Below are 6,383 nucleotides of genomic sequence, written 5' to 3' on the forward strand. Positions count from 1 at the left end.
TCAAAGTGTTTGTATGGATGAGTTTATATACACAATGACGCATATCCCAAATTCGAATAACTAGAGTGTGACGCGTGACGATCCGGGTTATAACTCAAATAGATCTTCAGCAACCCATGCTTGCCGTAAAAGGCGACTATGCTTGTCGTAAGAGGCGATTAACGGAATCGGGTGGTCAGGCTTGCTGACTTGGTTGGTGAATGTCATCGTATCCCAATTGCGTGGATCAATGCCCGTGATGTCAATCACTGGATTGTCTTGTCAAGATCCGATTATTGACAGACCGCCGCCATATGGCTGGAATAGTGCTAAGTGCAGCATTAAACAACAATGCCATCTTCCAGTCAGCAGATTAGCATCACAAATGGAGGCTTAACATTTATAACATTATGCACTAACAAATCATGCACAATTACAAGATGTAGGAATGACGGGTAAATATTATCTACATGTAATTATACGTTTTCAGTTGATCAGGGCTATATCATAAAACAGATAGTTTAGAGCAGTGTAATGAGTGTTGACAATAAAATCTGAGTACTTCAAAATAATTCTGATCAACTGCAAACATTATATACAACGTTACTGATTCAGAAGAATCCATCTTGTTTTAACTTTTCAGTCTCATTATGAGTGGCATTCCCTGTACCGTCAAATGTGTGATAATTTGATTACAATAGTTTACAAGCTTCTTTATTGTTATCTCAAAGCAGGACAAAATATATCACACAACTCAAAAGATATAAATTAACTGATACACGTGAGAACATTATCATTAACTGACTTGATCATGATGATAAAGCTGATTTCAAGAGTAAAAACGTAAACTGGAATCGTCACGTTGATATGATGCTGACAGAAATGTTTCGGCTAACCAGTTTAGTTGTCCACACTTTTTAAAGTAGCGTTGTCAAATGAAAATGACAGGGATTCTAGCTGGAAATGCAACGGAAAAGAAGCGACTTTTTATCGGTAAACAATGCTCAAATGAATACCAAAACATACATCAATTCAGGGCTTGACGTTATCTTCAGATGAGGAATTAACAATGAGCCTCAACGGTGAAATTGGTAAACACAATCACATTAAGTTCTTCACTCTAAAATCTCTACCCAGAAATGTTGGCATCGATTAAGTGAAAAAAGGCACACAATGCACCATGTTCTAATCAGAAGGTGATCAGAGGTAATCTACAGGCAATCCTTGTTATCAGTATGTCAACTTGTGATATGTTTTAGTAAGCACGTTAGGATATAGAAACGAATGCAGTTCGCGTGAGTCTTTTCCATTGCAGCTTACGAAGTGTGAGTGATGACAGTTTTTGTCAAGCAACTGAAACCGCGTGTGCTCTTAAGATACTTTGAATGAAGCCGAATACTGTAAATGTGCTTGACGGAAAGGAGAAAATGGTTAAATTTCACATGTGAAGGTTATGGATTAGAAAGGTCATTATAACTATCTTGAATGCATCATTTTCCTGGCGACAAGTTTGTTTCATAATTCTGTATTGGAATGGAATGTTCGTGTACAGAGTTTTCATTCTAATTTACACTGGGGTCTCCTTACCAAAGTTCCTCGCCAGCATGATGAATTACCATTCATAATGTATATTTCTTTGGTTATATTTTGTCACAACGGACATCTGATAATGTCAGAAACGGACGTGGGAGACCAGTGAAACCGCCTTATCTGTTTCATATTAGAACTATGCATAAAGGTTCAGACTGACATAAAACTATATATCCACAAGCTTGCACTGCAAAAGGGATGACTTCAACATTCCATAAGTCAACTTTACATCTGGGTGCCCAGCTGTGGCAGAACACAGTATCTTAAGTGACATGGTAGAGTTGCTCGATTTTTTTATGACCGTCTTCGCCATGCTTGTGGTTTTGACACAGAGGTACATTCATGGTACCAACCAGAATATGTGCCTCATGAAAAATGATAAATACAATATTCTTTGGTGCAGGCCCGTATACAGATTCAGACATCTGCAGGCCAACAAACCTGATCCTGGTCCTTTTTGATAAATCCAATGAGATCATTTATGTTATTGAATTTTCTGTCTACTTTGACACCAATGTGATTGACAAGATTCAGGAAAAACATGGCAAATATGCGGACCTCGCTTTCGAAATGGCATGCTGGCATCCCAAGTACCATGTTGTCCGACTCCCCATTGTTTTCATTGACTCAGTGCCTTAATGGGTAATGCAAAAGGATGCAGTGTTGGGGAGTCTTCACATTCTCCGAAATGTTTCCGGTGGGTTCGACTCGGCAGCGCTTCCTGGGAGTCCCATTCGCTGTCTGGGCTGCGTGTTGAGGGGGCAAGGGCCATGAGCTGATGATGAGCCCAACCAGCCTGACTGTGCCAGGATCCCACTGTGCCAAAACCCTCTGTGCCGCATTTCCTATTTTAATCTGTAAATGATAATAATAATAATAATAATAATAAGAGTAATAGGCATATTTATATTGCGCTATATTCACACCTCGCAGGGGCATGCTCAAAGCGCTACACGATGGATCAGCGTGCACTCAGCTATCATATTCAGCTATATATTCCCTATTATGACTTGTACCATATTTCCCGTTTCTCCAAGTGAACACTTAATTTGCCTTTGTATGTGTTTGTGACGGGTGGCACCGGTGGGGCAGGAAACACTCACCTTTTCGCCTGATATCATTACAATTTGATAGTAATGAATCTGGTATACCCATTATTAGATATTGATTCATGGACGCATACTTTATATGATATAGTCGGAATTGTACAATGGACTTTTAATGGTTATCGAAAGGGTTCTTTGGCTATTGTTCAGAAGATTTCGGGTTTCAACCAAGACTGAAACATTGGGTAATACTAATACATGTGTTAGTCTCTTAGTTCCGCATGTGACTAATCTTTCAACTCTATGACAAGAGACTCTTACCATATTTGACTCTCCTTACTCCCTTATTTAGTTAGCTTATAGGTAATTTCACAGCTGATGTGATGGGAGGTATTTCTCGATGTACAGGAAATAGGACATTACAATTTATTGCACACGTAACATGTTCATGATATTTTATGGTATGCTTCAAATCGTACATACCAAACATAAGTCAGTATTCAGGGAGCACATCCAATCAGAAACCGTGTATTGTACTGGAACTGTAATGTGACAACTCTAATAAAGACATTCACTGATTTTTGCCATATCACGTGTATGTATATTTTATAGCAATGCGTGTCATCCCAACACTAAACTGCTGCACCGCCTGCGTGGTTCGGAGTTCGATCCCCAGTCGCACCATACGAAAAGTACTAGTTGTTATTTACCCTGCCTGTCGCTCGGCATTAAGGGGCTAAAACAATTACTGGTCGGCTCGATGAGTATACTGTGTCTTAGTAAGGTATTCATGTTAAACTGCGGCATGATATCTCAGTGGGCCAGCACTATCAATTCGGCATTAGTCCGGACTAGTACAAGCACACACACACACACACACACACACACACACACACACACACACACACACACACACACCGCTATATAAGTACAATATTCTTGAACGCGACGTTAAAACCCATTTCACCTCACCTCACATCACTAACTGCTGACTATTGTATTCCTGCTCATTCACAGAGACGTTGGAAGAAAATATCCTTGAAGATGATGTATATCAAGTCCTGTGAAAACAGACTGTCCTCCCTGTTTTGTTTCGATTGTTCTGGAAAAAAATAAGTAAATTGGACATGAAGAAAGATGTGATATTACATTTGTCAACATCAACCGCTTCAAATTCCACAGTGCTAAAATTCCCAAAGGGGCAAAAGTTGTGTCGTAAATCAATGTTTACTGAAATTACAGACCTTCACATGAGGTGTAGGGTTCGAAGTAGTGACTGATCCGAAAACTATCTGATAAACCGACAACAGTATCACTGCCATCATATTCACAGGACAGTGCTTAAAGTATTGACAGACAACGACGATTAAGTTATAGCATGTGTCAGCCTGATATAACTAATGCAGCTTCACAGTACTAGACAAAGTCTTCAACCATCAGTGTGTGTTGACGTCTAAGTAGGAATATCTTTCTCAAAAGATTTAAAATATTTATTCGAACCTGAACGGTTACAAGATACTTGAATGGACCCTTTGGATAAACACACCTATACAAACGTATGTGCAATATGCAAAAAGCGTTATCATTTCAAATATACTTGCTCTGTTTGTTTTTTTTTGTTCAATTTGGTCGACCGACAAGTCCTGGCGTAAATATTCATTGACATGCCTGTCTTAGTTGTCATTTTAGAGAATAGGGTTCACTGATGCTAAGATATTTTCAAAGTTGTAGAAGAATACATATGCAATTCTATCCATAGGACACACAGGCATGTTTGTCATGTGCACATCACACAGGTCACAAATCAGGCAAAATTATACAATGTTGATCGCGGAGTGTTGTTAGATGGGTGAATGCATGTTGCAAGCTTGACTTGAGTTCCTAGTTCTTCGGTTCTGCCTCACACTGAAACAGATGGGCTGATGACACATCACTTTTTCTTCGACATGTAGTGCAATTATTCAAATGAACCTGAACAGAAATTTAGCTTTATTAAATGAATGGGCTAAAAGTTGGCTGATTTCATAAAATCCTGATAAAACGGAAGCTGTTTTATTTTCACTTAAGACAGATCAAGATATAATTCAATTACAGTTTGATGGGAAGGAAAGTAATACAGTTACAAGCCACATACATTAAGCCATAACGTTCGAATCAACCGGCAAGTGGTCTTGTCATATAAAATTATATTGTAAAAACAACCTAAAACACGATATACTCATTAAGAAAACTTAAATCTATGCTAAACCGGGACACTCTCAATAAAATTTATAAGAAGTTCATTTGCCCAATACGCATATAAGCTTTGGGATGGACGTACAAAAGGACAGATTGACAAACTAGAGCGATTGCAATTGGAAACAGCCAGAATCATTATTGGGCTACCACAATACACATCGAGATCATCATTATGTTTCTAAAGTGGTTGGGAACCTTTGCAAGAACGTAGAAGGAAACGAAAACTTTGTCTTTTATATAAAATATATCCCAAATTAGCCCCATCTTACTTTAAAGATATTTTACCCAATTCGGTATTTTTCTATTAAGCTGTGGAATGAGATACCATTAACTAAAAGACCTTGTAGTACAACTCAACATTTTACTAAACTTTTAAGTCAAAATCAGTCCAAGGCTCCATCGTATTTCTCCTTTGAACATAGAAAACATAACATTATACACACTGAGGTTAAATCAGTTAAAATATTATTTATGTAGATTAGGAATTAAAGACACGGTATGCGGCAGTAAATGTGAATATGCATATCATTATTTTCTTTGAATGTGACTTTGTTTATGAATAAAATATGTTCAAAACAACCATTCAATCAATGAACACATGGGTAGCGTTACGTGTGGCGGACGACATTTTAATTCATCACCTGGAATGCGTTCAATAGTTTCCTGGCGTGCGTTCAATGCTTTCATTGTGCCAATGGATACTCTTATTCATCACACGGGATGTGTTCGATAGTTTACCTTATGTCGAGCAGGACATTCCTCGCCCCTACTTACATCTTATCATTAGCCTATGGAGATTTCAGTGATGCAGTCTCGTGTATGAAAGCTACAACGTAGTGATAGTCTGGGAGTGGATTCAAAGGGTGTGTCAGCGAAGTCTCACATTACTTTACACACAAAATCGTACACTGGACTCTTATGATTACGGTAAGGGTTTTTTTTCGTTTTTATTTCATATAGGCAGTATATTCCACATTGCTGATTGTCGATGCATTTTAATAAACAAGCACATGAGTTCCTGAGTTATATCGGCTGTCAGTATCAAGGGCTGTGTTATCTTTTATGTGATCTTGGCTTCTTGATCAACCAATCACATGTCTGCACATTTCCTTTATTGTTTAATTACAAATGCTTCATAAATCATTTTTGTAACACTAAAACATTCTGAAAGGTGAGTATGGTTTTAAGTACTATAGATGTAACTGTTACACACTGCCACTTCTGGTTAAGGATCTCGGGTGACCATGGCCTCAGTCAGCCCACACATGTTCAGATGAAACCAACAAATACACTACTAAATCATTTAATGTGGTTTAAGTTACATAGAACGGTGACCAACTCTTTCAGATTTCTGTCTCATTTCGGTTTTTTCTTTACTATCATTAACGTTTCAACAAAACGCCAACCAACACAGTTGAAAAATCTTCTACTTTGAAAAATGTCTAAAAAGTACATGTATCCTATTTAAGTTTATTATTTTCTGACGGACCTCAGGGTGTAATGATTGTATTCAAAGATGTTTTTGTCCAG

Source organism: Haliotis rufescens, unplaced genomic scaffold, assembly GCF_023055435.1.
Source record: "Haliotis rufescens isolate VD_foot unplaced genomic scaffold, xgHalRufe1.0.p SCAF_11, whole genome shotgun sequence".
Lineage (NCBI taxonomy): Eukaryota > Metazoa > Mollusca > Gastropoda > Lepetellida > Haliotidae > Haliotis > Haliotis rufescens.